The following is a 15,416-nucleotide window of genomic DNA, read 5'->3' as shown; positions in this document are numbered from 1 at the left end:
AAAGAAATTCTCTGTGACTTTGACATGTGAATTTCTTTTTTTTTAAATAATCATTATGCCAAAAAATCTGAATTACTGTAATATTTTGCATATTGTTAAAATTGTAACTTTAATTGTAAAAAAAAATTTTAAAAAAAAGAAAAAAAAATTACCCCAGGGGGATGAGCCAGTGAGTAAAACACTTGGCTTTCACGCCTGATAACACTAGTTTCAGATTCCTGGAACCTATGTAAACTCAGGTGCAGTAGTGTACATCTGTAATCCCAGCACTCCTACAGGGAGACAGGCGGTGGGGACAGCAAAATCTCATGGGCCAGCTAGCCAGAAAGTATGCAGCAACACAGCAGAAACCAGAAAGATCCTGCCTCAAAACAAGGTAGAAGGTGAGAAATGACTTCCAAAAGTTGTCCTCTGACCTCCACACATGCACTATGGTGTACAAGCACCTGCACTCACACATCCACACCACACACACAACATCATCATCCATACATACTGTACATACATCTCACACACATCGACACACGTCATGCACACACATAAGACACACACATCCGCACATATCACACATCATACACACATCATCTACACACACTGTACACACATATCACACACACATCGACACACATCATGCACACACAATACACACACATCTGCACACATCACACACAAGCACACCATACACACAACACCTACATACAGCCTTACATACACATATACACATATATCCCTGGCCTTAAACTTGTAAGACAGAGATCTGTGGCCTGAATTTGCTCCTGCCTGGGTTCTGCTCAGTGTGTCCCCAGCACTGGCTCTCTACAGAGTCGGAGCCATGCTGAGGATGGTGGGAAGGACCACAGAACTCTTCTTTCCATAACAGCATCCTTCTGGTGTGTTTGGGGGCTGCCTTGCTTGAAGCACACAGCTCATGAAAGGTCAGGATCCCACCTCCCTTCTTATCCAAAGATCTCCTTTCTTCTGTGGTCTACACTTTCACTGTCCTGCCTTCTGGGTGTTATGTGGAATAATAGAAATCTCCTAATTTATGCTTTTAAATACCTTTTCGGGGCCTGGTATGGTGGCATCCACCTTTAATCCTAACACTCAGGAGGCAGAGGCAGGAGGATCTCTGTGAGTTCAAGGCCAGCCTGGTCTACATAGCAAATTCCAGGCAAGGTGGGGCTACAGGGAGATCCTGTCTCAAAAATAATAATAATACCTTTTCAGGCTAGCAAGATAGCTCAGAGGGTAAAGATGCTTGTAGCCAAGACTGATGATCTGAATTCGAGCCTCAGGACCCACATGGTAGAAAAGAACTGACTTTGGCAATTGTCCTCTGACTTCTACACACACAAAATAAATAAATAAACAAGCAAACATCTGAGTTTGATCCCCAGGACTTACATGGTAGGAGACTTATGCAAATTGTCCTCTGACCTCTATACACACATGCGCACAAACATGCACACACACACACACACACACACACACACAAAATAAATAGATCTGAGTTTGATCCCTAGGACTCATATGGTAGAAGGAAAGAACTGACTTCTGTAAATTGTCTTCACACACACATACATACATTAATAAGTAAATATATAAATATGTGTAATAAAAATTAAATAGGTTTCAACCAAGTACAAAAGAACAAATGCTTACTTATTGCAAAGGCCTATAAAACTGAAAAAAAATGAATAAAAGGAAAACACAAACTGCCTGTTACTCTGTTCCTTGGGTGACAGGGATAATCTGAATATGTCTAAGCACCTGACATGTATGTGTGTTATATCTGTACATCTGTGCACACGTGCCTGCGTGCAGTGCAGTCAGACTTGCCTACAACTAGCTTTCTGTCACTTGGCATCAAGGCTGTAGACGATTATGTAAGAGATCTGCAGCACTATTCTGAATGACTGAAGATATTTCTTTGCGTCATTATGTTTTAAATACCTCATTTTTGGATACCCAGATTAGTTAATTGTTCTATTTTAAAATTATTACTATGCTCTTAAGGAAACATCCTTGATTATTTCCATTCAAAAAAGTAGATACAAAATATTGAGTAATTTCTTTGAAGTGTTCTGGAAGCTGATAAATGTGGCTGAATTAACTTACAGAAAAGTTGTGATCATATACTCTCATATCCATGTATGAGGCGACCCCCTACATTCTGGGTTACACTAGATATTTGGCCTTTGTAAGTCTGGAAAATCAACAGTGTCCTGTAATTTGGGGGTCAGACTCACAATTACAGATCTGCCGTGTACAAAAAGGTTATTTTTCCCCCACCCCCATTTTAAGACAAGATTTGCTATGTAATCAGGCTGGCCTGGAAGATACTAGGTTGTCCTGGCTGGCCTCCTGGAACTTATTGGTAGTCAATGCCAGGATTGCAGGTGTGTGCACTACCACATCAGGCTCAGAAAGCTTTTCTTCCACAACTCCATCTGAGAACTTGGAATCAAAGTTTGCTGAAAAAGGTAAATTGGAACCAAATTCAGACAGGACTGCTGCCTTTCAGCACCTCCTCCCACTTCCAAGGCTTAACAGTGCTCTGTCACTTGTAACCCAGGCTGGATTTGATGCTGACCTAAATAGAGAATACCTTTTATCTTCTTACCAGCCCTCCAAACCATCTGGCCCTGGCCAAACAGGTTACTCACGCAGTTGGAACCCTCATCGCTCAGCTGGCTCTCCTCTCCAGTTTCCCTGTGCAAACAATTTCCACCTTGCTCCTTACACCCTAGTAAGCGATCGGTACTAACATGGTGGTCAAGTAGCTTATTTAAAAAATATTAACAATCCTAGAGATTTCTATAGATTCTTCATTTCTGAAGTCTCTGGGAGTGAAGAGAGCAAGAAAGTTCAAGAATGAAACACCAGATGCCCAACGTCACAGGGGCTTGGAACTTGGATCTGCCTCTGTGTGCTATCGAGCTTATTTGAATATTTAAAATATTTGTGGTTGGGTGGGATGCCAATTATCTTCAAAAATAAGACTCTGCTCTTGGCTCCAAGTGTTTCCCCAAATTCCTAGGACTGAAACAGATTGTTCTTCCAAAATCAGGAGCTATTTATATGTCCACAATGATGTAAGATACACACACCTGTCTGCATGCATCTGCGTGCTTGGGCCTTGCACTTACGACGTTGAGGCAGAGCTAAGAGGATGTTCATTAATACATGTGAAGAAATGTATTCTGAAGGACTTTGTTCCTGTAGTTATTCTTTCTGTTGTGTACATGTGAGGAGTGTGAGTGTGTGCCTCTGCTTGTGCCTGTGTGTAGGTGTATATGTGTGTATGTAGGTACATGTGTACTTGTGTGCATGTGAAACTCAGAGGCCAAGTTCAGGTGTTATTTCTCAGCTGCCATCTACCTTATTTTGGGGGACAGGGTCTCTCATTCACTTGGAGCTAGACTGTTTGGTCAGAGAACCCCAGGAATGCACCTGTCTTTTCCTCTCTAATGCTGGGCTCACAAGCATGTAACACTACACCCAACTTTTTTTTTTATAAGGGTTCTGGGGATCGAACTCAGAGCCTCATGTTTGCACGGCATTTCCACAGCCCCTAACTACTCATTTTCTTATGTGATATTTTGGGATGCTAAAATCAACCATGTGAAACAAATTAGACCTATTTTTAGAACTCTTCCAAGTTCATTGTGTTGTGTCAGTTATGGTCGCTATTATTTTGTTCAGGCGTTTTATTCAAGCAGACATCCTTACTGAGGCCCTCTGAGGGCTAAACTATACACTGAGTGCAGGAGAAGCCATTAGGCAGAATCCCCATCTAGCTTTGTCACCAAGCGGCTGTCCTTTTGAAGCCTCCTCACTCTGCATGGTCTCAGTTGAGGTCCCTTTAACACTCAGCACCTGTGTTTGCTATCCCTTAGAGTCATGAACTTCTCTGCCCTTGTGAGTGTCCTTGCCAGTGCACTTTTTCCAACACTTACCGACCATTTGTACATTCTTTTGGAGAGATGTCTATTCGGGCTCGAATCATACTTTTAAATTTATGAAAACATTTATTTTGTGTGGGTGTGTTCTTATGTGTATGGGTGTGCATGCCCACAGTTATATGTGGAGTTCAGAAGTTGACACTGGCTTCAATTCTTTCCACCACATTTTTTGAGACAGGATCTCTCACTGAACCTAAAGCTCATCCACCGATTGGCTGGTCAGCAAGTGCCTGTGACTCTCCTGTCTCTGCCTCCCCAGTACCAGGGTTACAAGTGTGTACTGCCACACCCAGGTTTTTATGTGGGTGCTGCAGATCTGAACTCAGATCCTTATGTCTGCATAGCAAACAACCTACTCAGCCATCTTCCCAGTCCATGTCCCACTTTTTTTAACTTAAAAAAAACTTTATTGAGACTCTCATACATGCATATAAGGTGTTTTGATCAAATCCATGCCCACTCCCTCCCCTCCAACACCTCCCATAGTCTCCCCATCTCTTTTTTCTTTCTTTCTTTCTTTCTTTCTTTCTTTCTTTCTTTCTTTCTTTCTTTCTTTCTTTCTCTCTCTCTGTCTCTCTGTCTCCCTCTCTGTCTCTCTGTCTCTCTGTCTCTGTCTCTGTCTCTGTCTCTCTCTTGGCTTTTTGCTACTCTAACATTCCCCCCTCTGAAGAGGTAACCCTAAAATCTTTTAGGGATTAGATAAGAGCTCCCAAATACTTTTGATAGTTTTGGCCTTTGGAATGATGTATGTTGATAAAGGCCAAGGACATTGTGACTTTTAGCCAAGAAATTGGCTACTTTTCTTTGGGGTCTTTTTACCCTAACTGTCTAGCCAATTCCTACCTCCTATTCTTATCACACTGTCCTCTGAAGGGGTTACCCAAATTGCCAATAGGGAATAGGGATGCTGACTGATCTGGCTTCTTCAAAACTGAACAGGGATGCCGAGTACTTTTAGCCAAGAAACTGGCTACTTTTCTTTGGGGCCTTTTTTACCCTAACTACCTAGCCAGTTCCTGCCTCCTATTCTTATCACACCATCCTCTGAAGAGGTTACCCAAATTTCCAATAGGGAATAGGGACGCAGACCACTCTGGCTTCTTCCATGCTGAACAGGGACGCAGGGTGAGGCAATTGGTGTACCCCTTCAGTGGGTCTATCTAAGACTCCCAAATTCCATAACTCTTATCTGTAGGGAGAAAAGAAAGTCTTTGACTAGTGAATAGGGAATGCGAAGAAGTAAAAGCAAGAGTAGTTAGCATTACAAGTTCTAGATAGGGAACCAGAAAAATGTCAGAACAGGCATGCCCCACTTTTTAATCAGGTTATTTGTGCCCTTTATTGGCCACTGAGTTTTATGAGTTCCTTATCTCTCTTGGATGTTAGCTCCTTGTCAGCTTTATGACTTGGTAATCACAGCAGCTGTGGACACGGGCAGAGGCAAGCCCCACAGTGCAGAGGTTTTATCTCACATAAGTTATAATCCTGAGCTTGTATGATACTGTTGAATGTTTTGTTATGAAAGCTTCAAGAAGCACATGGCACAGATATGTATAATGAACACTCATGTACTCCTTATTCAACAGATAACTCTGTAACTCTGTCCTCCACTCTTCTGACTCAACCATTCCCAAATGTCCTGTGATTTCACCCATATACACAGCACCCGTCATTGCTAAGGATGGTTTAGAAATGTAACTACTGCACTCTCTTCCACCCAAACACAGTCAACAATTACTCTTTTATATTGCATTCATTCTTTTAAATATTTTATTTATTTTTTTATTTTATGTGTATGAGTGTTTTGCCTGCATGTGTGTAAGTGTACTCATGTCATGCAATGCCCGCAGAGGTCAGAAGAAGGCGTGGGATCCCCCGGAACTAGAGTTATGAGCGATTGTTAACCACCATATGGGTGCCGTAAATCAAATCCGAGTCCTCTGCAAGAGCAGCAGTCAGTGCTCTTAATCGCTGAGCCATCTCTCCAGACCCACATTCATTCTGTTAAAGATACTTTTCAGGTTGCTTTGTTTTAAAGTCAACCAAACAAGGCTTATGCATTTTATTAAATTATCGTAGCTCTGAGTCTCTGCTGTTCTTTGGCAGGTACCATTCCTGACTATATCCCACTAAAGAGCCTCTATGCGCCAGAGGTAACAATTAACAAATAAAAAGGCAACCTGTGGATTTGGAGAAAAGGTATATATAAAAATGTGCACATGAGAATTATGCTTCATTGGAGGTTTAGCTCTGTGGTAGAGAACTTGTCTAGCAAGCACAAAAGCCTGTATTCAGTCTCCAGTTCCGGGGGGGCGGGAATTAAAGAATCATTCTTCATACTTTAAGTATATATGTTAAGATATTGCATTGCACACTTTAGACATATACCAAGATACTGCATTGCATGTCTTAAACATATAAATCCAGCAACAATTTGGTTGCCCAGAAATACTATTATGCAAACTGGAAAGGTAAAACAAGTGTTTCTTTTTATCTCTGTTTATATAAATGATTTGAAGTCCTAGCAACATCTAGTAGAGAATCATAATCTTTTCCTTTTTAAAAGGATCGTTTTCAACTCATGGCTTTATTTATAGTTGATACATTTTAATCCAGCAGTCTATTATTTTGTGTGGTGGGGTATATGCATGTGTGTACATTTTCATGGGAAGGGGATACATATAGAGAGAGAGGTATGTATGTATGTGTGTGCTTGTGTATCTGGGAGGCCCGAGGTCAACCTTGGGCATCTTCCTTAGCTGCTTTCCATCTTGTTTGCTTTTGATCAGGACCTCTTACTTTTGCTTGGAACTCACCAAATAGGCCTGCTATGCTGGCTGGCCAGTGAGTCCCAAGAATCCACTGGTCTCTACCTCCCCTAGCACTGAGATTACAAGTGTGCACCACTATGCCTGGCTTCTTTACCTGGGTTCTAGGGAATGAACTCAGTTTATTGTGTAAGCACTCTACTAACTGAGCCATCTCCCCAGCCCTAATCCATTATTTTGTTGTTGCTAGAATGTTCCCTTCCTCTGGGCTGAAGTCTTCAAATTGATTGTTGGGTCCCTGTGAGGGGACCTTATTAGTCTTTCATACCTTCTTCCTGACATAAGATGTCCCAGTTCATCTTGTAAGTTTCACATGTGTGTGAATACCAGATATTAACCTCAGGTGTCATTGCTCAGGAGCTGTCTACCTTGATTTTTAAGATGATCTCTCACTGGGACTGAGAGCTCTCTGGTTTGCCTGGGCTGCCAGGCTGGGGAGCTCCAGGGAGCCTCCTGTCTCCACTCCCCATCTCTGGAATTACAAGACCGTGCCAGCAAGCCCAGATTTTTATGTGGGTGCTGAGGACCAAACTCAGGTCCTCTGGCTTGCACAAGCAAGCACTTTACAACCTGAGCCAGCTCCCCAGCCCAAATGACAAGATTTGTACTTAATTTTATTCTCCTCTAATTTACCCAGGCACCCCCTATCACTGGTTATTTATCAATGCCTGCCTCCTCCAGAGTCTGAGTTCTGGATGATTGTCTTTTTACTTCCTTCTGTTTCCCTTATTCCTAGCACAATGCCCAAAGCTTCCTGATAAACATGTTGAGTAGATGCTAGAATGTGTGCAGCTCCCTTCCAGCCCTGAAACTCTAGCCTCCTTTGGCCCACCCACAGCTCACCAAACAATAATCTGGCTCCTGTGTGCTCATCTTAAGTCAGTGATCGAGAAGTTTGGTTGCCTTGGAAGAACTGGCAGGTTGTGATACATTGGATTATCAACCTCAGTTCTCCATTCGCCTGATTAGTAGGACTGTACATCTTTGCCATTTAACCCCGTCACTGTGGGCAGAATATACTGCCCCACCCCATGAGTAAGGGACCTGCCCATTTGACCTATTCACGAGTCAATGAGGAGTGAGCTGAAGACTTCAATGCCATTGTGATTTGGCCTGGTGTTTGGGCCTTCTGCCTCTACCATGAGGCCCAGGGTGACATTGTCCTTTCTGCCTAGACCCCTTAAGAAACGTGATTGTGGCCAACCTAAGCCTATCCTACACTGTAGAGGTGATCTCAGCCACCAACTGGGCCCAGACTGTTAGTGACAGCCATCAACTTTTGACCCACAGACATAGGAATCAATGTTTAGTGCTGGTAGCTACTGATAAAGGTGTGATTTGTTAAGCTGCATCATTCAGGGAGATACCACTGAATACCAAAGGTCAATGAAAATTCAAGGTTAAAGAAGCCTGTGGCCTCTGAGCATCTGCTAAGTTTGCTCTAAGCACACTTACCTTACACCTCTCTGTTCTCACCCTGCCTCAGGCTCTCCACCTCACTAAAACCCAGGGGCCAAGGAAACTTTCTGTTTTTCATATCCAGAGTTTTTACAGCTCACACTCAGGTGTCCAAATCACGCTCTCTCTCTCTCTCTCTCTCTCTCTCTCTCTCTCTCTCTCTCTCTCTCTCTCCTGGGGTTTCCCAGCAAGTAAGGAATGAATTATTAATGAAGACAATAGCTAGTGATTCTAGACACCACACAGAAGTAACTCTGGTGGTGGTGTCAGTGAGGCCTTTTGTTTTCATCTGTGTGTGGGATTTGGGGTGGGGTATGTGATTGCGTGTGTGTCTGGGTGTACGTTCACATGTGTACATGTATGTGGAGGTCAGAGGTCAATTTCAGGAGTGGTTTTTCAGGAGTCATTCACCTTGTTTTTTGAGACAGGGTTTCTCTTTGGAGCTCACTGATTCAGCTAGGCCAGCTGGCCACAGACATCAGGGCCCCACCTGTCTCCACCACCCCGGCACTGGGATTTCAAGTCTGCTTTTCCATCACACCAGGCATCTTTTATAAACATGGATTCTGGGGATCGAACTTAGGTCCTCTTACTTGAACGGCAAGCACTTTACTGACTGTGCTGTCTCCTGGCTTCCTGTCAGTGAGGTCTTGTCGTGTGATTTTTTTTCCTAAGGAGATGTGAACAAATATCTCTTCACCCCAGATAGGGCAGCAACCAATGGCCCAAAGTAAAGACTCCACCCAGTTTCAACATGATGACTGATGAGTTTATTGGGCCTGCAGGGGCATCCGTAAGGGGTTATACACAGCACTGATGATTCAAAAACAGCTGCATCATCAAAACTCTCACCCATCATAGGTGATGACCTTGTGGAAACTGCATCGGAGTCCCATCTTCAATTAAGTTTTCACTTCCTGTATGCTCCAGCACCTCCCAGGATCCCATGCAGCTGGTGGGGCGGAGCAGGAAGGAGGAAAGCCTGGAATTCCAGGTGAGGTTCTGTGATCCTCCTTGCCATTCCTTGACTAGGGACTGTTAACATTCACATCACCATTACCATAACCCTAGCTACCACTGTTTTGTTCTGTTTATGTTATTGCTCTGACTCAGGGTCAAGCATTCTGTAGGTCAGCATAGCAACCTGTTCTCCATAGTGTTGCCCCACCAGCTCTTTACTCATAGAGGAACTCAGGACTGGGAGGTCAAGGAAGTCAACCTCCAGGTCCGAAGCAGAGCAATGGGATTTGGACCTTGACAGCCAGTTCCAAAATTCACAGTCTTAGACTTTTTTCTATGCCACAGGAAGGGCAAGCGCTCTGCTCTTCCACCTTCTCTCTGTGTCTGGAGTCCCTGTACCACCACCCTACCTCACTCACCCCTTCCAAGGATATAGGGCCTCTATTTACAAGCCATAGGTTACACAGGGGAGGAAGATGGCACCATGCTTTTAAGTCAACACAGGGCCTCAGGTGTCCAACTTGGGTACTCACTAGTTCTGCGGGTGGTGGTGAGAGGGGTAAGGGGTGGTGAGTGTTGGGAAGTTGCTGTGAGGTATGTTTTTCCCTTTGGCTCTAAAACCTTCAGATCCCACAGTGCCAAATGTCAAAGGACCTGACAATGATAAAGAAGGAATATGATCACATTTTCAGGCTTCATGCAATGTGTGTATGTGTGTGTGTGTGTGTGTGTGTGTGTGTGTGTATGTGTGTGTGTGTGTGTGTGTGTGTGTGTTGAGAGAGAGAGAGAGAGAGAGAGAGAGAGAGAGAGAGATGAGGGCCTGAAGACAATCGTGTTTCTCATTCTCCACCCATCTTGCTTTTTAAGACAGGGTCTCCCACTGGCCTGAAACTTGCTGATTTGGCTAAGCTGGCTGGCCAGCAAGTCCCAGGGATCTACCTGTCTCTGAGAGTTGAGATTACGAACGCATGCACAATTGTGAGAATATTGTAGAAACAGAAGAAAATAAAAGAAGAAGAGGGAGAGGAAGAGGAAGAAGTCCAAGAAGATGAAGAACAGGAGGACCAGAAGGAACAGGAGAAGGAGGAGGAGGAGGAGGAGGAGGAGGAGGAGGAGGAGGAGGAGGAGGAGGAGGAGGAGGAGGAGGAGGAGGAGGAGGAGGAGGAGGAGGAGGAGGAGGAGGAGGAGGAGGAGGAGGAGGAGGAGGAGGAGGAGGAGGAAGGAACAGGAGGAGCAGGAAGAAGAAAAGGAGGAGGAGGAAGTGAGGGAAGGGAGGGGAGGGGGACCAGGGAATGAGGAGAACCTTCTCTGGTCTACTGTTGTTGTGAATCACAGCAAGAGCCTGGGTTTGCTTTTGTCTTCTTCCTCCCGTGCCCGCAGACCTGTGTCCCCTGCCAATTTGCAGAGCCTCAGCAGTGGACCCTGAACCCTCCTCATGGCTACTTGGAAGGCCTGACAGAAGAAATCTGAGGACTGGATCCCCTATGAGGTCATCTTGCTGAAGGTCACTGTTCCTCAGGGAACCCAGGGGCCTAGCAAGACTCTCTCCTGCCTGGCACTGGTCATGTCTCTAACCAGTTTCTTTGGAGCCTATGGTTGGTAAGAGCCAACTACTGTCCTACTGGCTGTGCCCTGAACTGTTGACATTGTAAATCACCCTTTCCAGGTTATCCCATTTTGAATATGCCTTCTGCTTTCTGTTGGGAGTCAGTCATGTTCACCTGGCTGAAATTTTTTGAATCTTTGCTTTGAAGTTCCAATTGCCAAGAGCATTTCTGAGGTTTCCAAAGCTATGTATGATGCGGGGTCTAGAATGAACTTAGGAGTTCAAGGGCAAGAAGGCATTTAATTTCCTGACTTTTCCCTACTCCTACCAGGCCTCGATGGACCAAGTCATGTCCCAAGATGCTCCAGCCCTGGTTGCTTACAGCCTTCCACAAAGGCCATTTCATTGCTGCCAGAATTATCTCCAAAAGATTCCCATTAGAAAGGAACCGAGGGGAGGGAGAGTGAGCCATGCCTTGACCAACCCAAGCTCTTTTTGACAATGCCACTGCAGACCCTGTTTTCCTCTCTGGTCTCAGCTTCCATGAGGGTTCTTCATGAAGTTCCCTGAGATCTGTACCCTGGTCGGGGACTCTTCTTCTGTGCTTCTGTGTGGTTCTTAGGACGATGAACTGTAGTCTTCCCTGGAGTCTTAAAAGGTAGTGACTGCAGGAACAATGTCCTCCACCTGGCACCTACCATGACACCCAGCAACATACTCCATAAATATGTTGAACAACACAACTTTGAGACACCCTTTGATGTCCCTTTCCCAGTGAGAGTCCTTTTGAAGAACTACTTCCATTTGGAAGACCCCTTGAATATTGTAATCATACAAATTCAGTTCCCTGTCCCCATAAGCCCCGGTGTGAGCATACCCCACATAGGTATGCTTGCTACAGGGTGATGGGAAGGCGTAGAATAGAAAGTGGATCTTTGTCAGAGACCCTTGTGGGTCTCACACATTTTGTAAACATTTGCTCTTCTACTCAGGGTATCAAGAACAGAGCCAAAGAGATGGAAGAAAGTGTCTTACCATTTTCCAAAGAGGCAGATGTGGAAAGAAAATATCAGTGCCACCAAAATACCATTGACAGACCTCGGCTTCAGTTTCTGTCGTCTGGGGGTCTCTTCTGATTTTACCTACCTTATTCAACTTTACCTTCTAATGTGGGACCAGGGGAAGCTTTATGTATTCATGAAATATTTAAAACTCCCTTCTAGGAGGAAATAAATATCCTTCAATTTCCATTTTAAAAGCACTGGAAGAATACATAGGAAATTAATAAGTGGAGACCACTGGAGAATGGAGCATTCGACCCCCACAGACTTGGGGCAGCAGTGGAGTGATGATTCTCAATTACTCCTTGAATATCAGTTTGACTTTAGAATCCTAGAGATTTGTAACCTATTCAGAATGGATATTACATTTTAAAAACTTTCCTTGAAGAAAGCAATAGCCCTCAACTTTTTTTCTTGGCCTACTTGGGTGAGGCAAAAGACCTCATGTCCATTTAGTCTACACTTTCACAGTTTTAAATGGGGAAAAGATGAGACTTGTTTAAAACCTCACTAATAAAGTGTTGCTGAATAAACAGGGCTTTCGTTAGGGGAGGGACATTTTATGAACACTTCCTCTTGTACTCAGGGTATCAATAATTCCTGATGTGCAACTTTTAGTTTAGTTGTCAGAAAATTACAGGACCTACTGGATGGGGGGTGCCTGTCTGTAATCCCAGCATTTAGGAGGTAGAGGCAGGAAGATCAGGAGTTCAAGGCCAGCCTCAGCAACATATCAAGTTCAAGGCTGCTCTGGGTTTTATGAGACTTTGATGGAAAGAAAGACGAAAGAAAGAAAGAAAGAAAGAAAGAAAGAAAGAAAGAAAGAAAGAAAGAAAGAAAGAAAGAAAGAAAGAAAGAAAGAAAGAGAAAGAGGAAGGAAGAGAAAGAAAGAATAAAGGAAAAGAGAGGGGGAAGGAGAAAGGAGAAGAAGGAAAAAAAATAAGTGAAATTAAGCTATAGGCCTCTAATGTTGATGAGATCTGTACAGCACACTGACCATCCTAAGGAAGATCAGATAACCAGCCATCAATCACATGACTAGCACAGCAGTATCACCTGCTGAGGGATATCACAAAATCTGCTTCTGCCTAGGTAAGAGCAGCCTAGCCATCTACACATATGGGTACACACCAGGAACTTACTGACCACATGTTCCATGCATGGCAGAACTTTGGCATGAACACCAAATTCAAGTATTCAGGTCACATACTGCCATGGGTTCACAAATTCCAAACTCGGTCACACTTAATGGTTCTCTTAATAAGTTACTGATGAGAACTGATTAGTTCTCCACAAAAATGACCACTGGAGGACCATGTGGCATTCACTCAGAAGAGCAGAAGAAAGATTTACATGTTTGGAGAGAGACTGGCCATCATTAGAATCCTGCCATGCCACCAACGGGCCTTAGAGACCTGCTTTGAAAATGATTTTGAGTTACTGTAGTGCATTGGCAAAAATGTATAAACCACTACCAAAAACCTAAAGTATTGTGATTTTGTGGTGGAACAGCTCATGCGCCCAAATCCTGCTTTTCTTCAGTGGGAAGCAGTCCTTTGGAATGGTGGTATCCTGAGGTGTGGGCTTTGGCACTGGGATGTTGTTCTGGAAAGGACTTATGTAAGCTGCAAGCCTGGGGACATGTCACAAAGAGGCTCCAAAGCTGATGAGCACTGAGTGGCTCCACTCCCCACTACTTTGAACTCCCTGGGGTTCACTCTTGAGATGCTTGTAGGCTCTCCTTTTGTGATGCCCTGGTCATCCCCACCTTCTCATTCTAGGGTCTTGCTGGTAACTTCCCTAGTTTGTCCTGCTTCATAGGTCTGATTCCTAAAGGGTGCTTGTCGTTTGGACTTGGAGACCCTCTTGGGTATCTCCAGTTTGTCACTGTGACTTGTACACCCTCTTTTGTTTCTCCCATGTCTATTTCAGGTGATGTCCGCATCTGGCTACTTGGCTCCAGCTCCAGTGGACCAAAGGGGAGGTGAGATGCAATCAAATGGAATCTTGGAGTCTCCTGAGTCCATACACCTCTACTCTGTGTCCTCCTGTGTTAGGCATTATGCATGCTTAGGGACAAGTCTGTGTTCAGCCATATTCTGTAGAGCTACAATTTTATAGGTATTCAGAATATATATGAACTTTGGTTGATAGGTAAACACTGAATTATTTCCACATCATTATGTATAGCCACAGTTCCCTCACCCTGACACCCTAGACCTCCCCCCGGAACACCCTGGACCCTCCCCTAATTCTACAACTTGAGGGTCAGTGTGTGACCAAGTTAAGATGGAGAGAAAGTATAGGGGCTTGGATTGGTTATCCTGGTCAATGCCATTTCGGATTGGTTGAAACTGGTTGTGATAAATCTTAAGTCTTGTGTGACTGATCCATAGTCTTAGATACTCCTGTATTTTTTAAAACCTGTAAAGGGGAAAAGCCAGACATGTGACTACTGGGTCAGACATTTCTAGCCTGCAGTCTCTCATCTTCCAAGACTGACCCAGAGGAGAGGGCTTGTTCGCAATGAGCAGATCACTTCATAAACTACTCTTTGCCAGATAACCAGAGGTCCTTGAATGCTGGGTGCTAATAAAGCCCAGAGTATTATTAGGCCTGTGGCTCATATAGGTCACTGGCCAAGTACCAGTGTGGCAAAAAGCATATGAACTGAGCCCAGTTGGAATGTGAAGGATGACAGCCCTTCCATAGGTAAGATGTCCTGTATCTATTCTTTTAGTCTCCCAGGACCTGGTTTCCTGCCTGTGAAGTGTGTGTCACAAGAATAACCTCTTTCATCAGTGTTTCAGGATTTTTAACAAATAAAGGAGGGGGGCCCACTGGGGAATAGTTTTGGGGTCTGGGCCTCCTCCTCACTGCTGACTTAGCATCTAGATGCTTGGCTTTTGTTTTGCCCAGCAGCTCTGAGAGGAAGCACTGTAGGAAGTCAAGGTCTTGACAGGAGGATGTACTGTTCTGACTTTGTATGGAGCCTCTTCTAGATGCGTCCAGGAAGATGACCCCTAACAAGATTTCAGTTTCTTGGACATGGTTCAGGATTGTTCTTTAGGGGGAACTCTTCCTGAACCAGAAGGAACACACGCGCTTCCCAGGCATCCTGTGTGGTGATGACGCTCCCATCCCTGCCAACATGCTCCAGCTGGAAGTGGGTCAGTGCAGGCAAGAGGTAGCCATCCAGCCTGAGGCCTGAGCCGTGCCAAACAGGACTGGAGGAGTCAGTGGGATACTGCTAAATCCAAGAGTCACTGGGGAAGAAGGAAGAGGAAGAAAGGGGCAGAGATGGCGAACCCACTTGTGTTAATATAAGCCTGGGGAGAGAGTTCCAGGCTGAGTCAGCCCCCCCCCCCCCCATCCTAACAGAGAATGGTAAATCTTAAGAAAGAAGAACAGGACTTTCAAGTAAAGACCAACTCAGGCTAAACTGGAGGGAATAGGGCAGAGTCAGGGATTCCCAGGGCTGTGAGAGCAGTCTTGAACAAGTTCCTTCTTGTCTTATTATCATTATTATTACTATTATTATTTGTGTGAATGGATGCATGTGCATGTGCTTGTTCATATATGAGCAGGTATACACACG

Source organism: Nannospalax galili, unplaced genomic scaffold, assembly GCF_000622305.1.
Source record: "Nannospalax galili isolate Female #2095 unplaced genomic scaffold, S.galili_v1.0 scaffold443, whole genome shotgun sequence".
In the NCBI taxonomy this organism is placed as follows: domain Eukaryota; kingdom Metazoa; phylum Chordata; class Mammalia; order Rodentia; family Spalacidae; genus Nannospalax; species Nannospalax galili.
Note: the sequence above shows the minus strand (reverse complement) of the source record.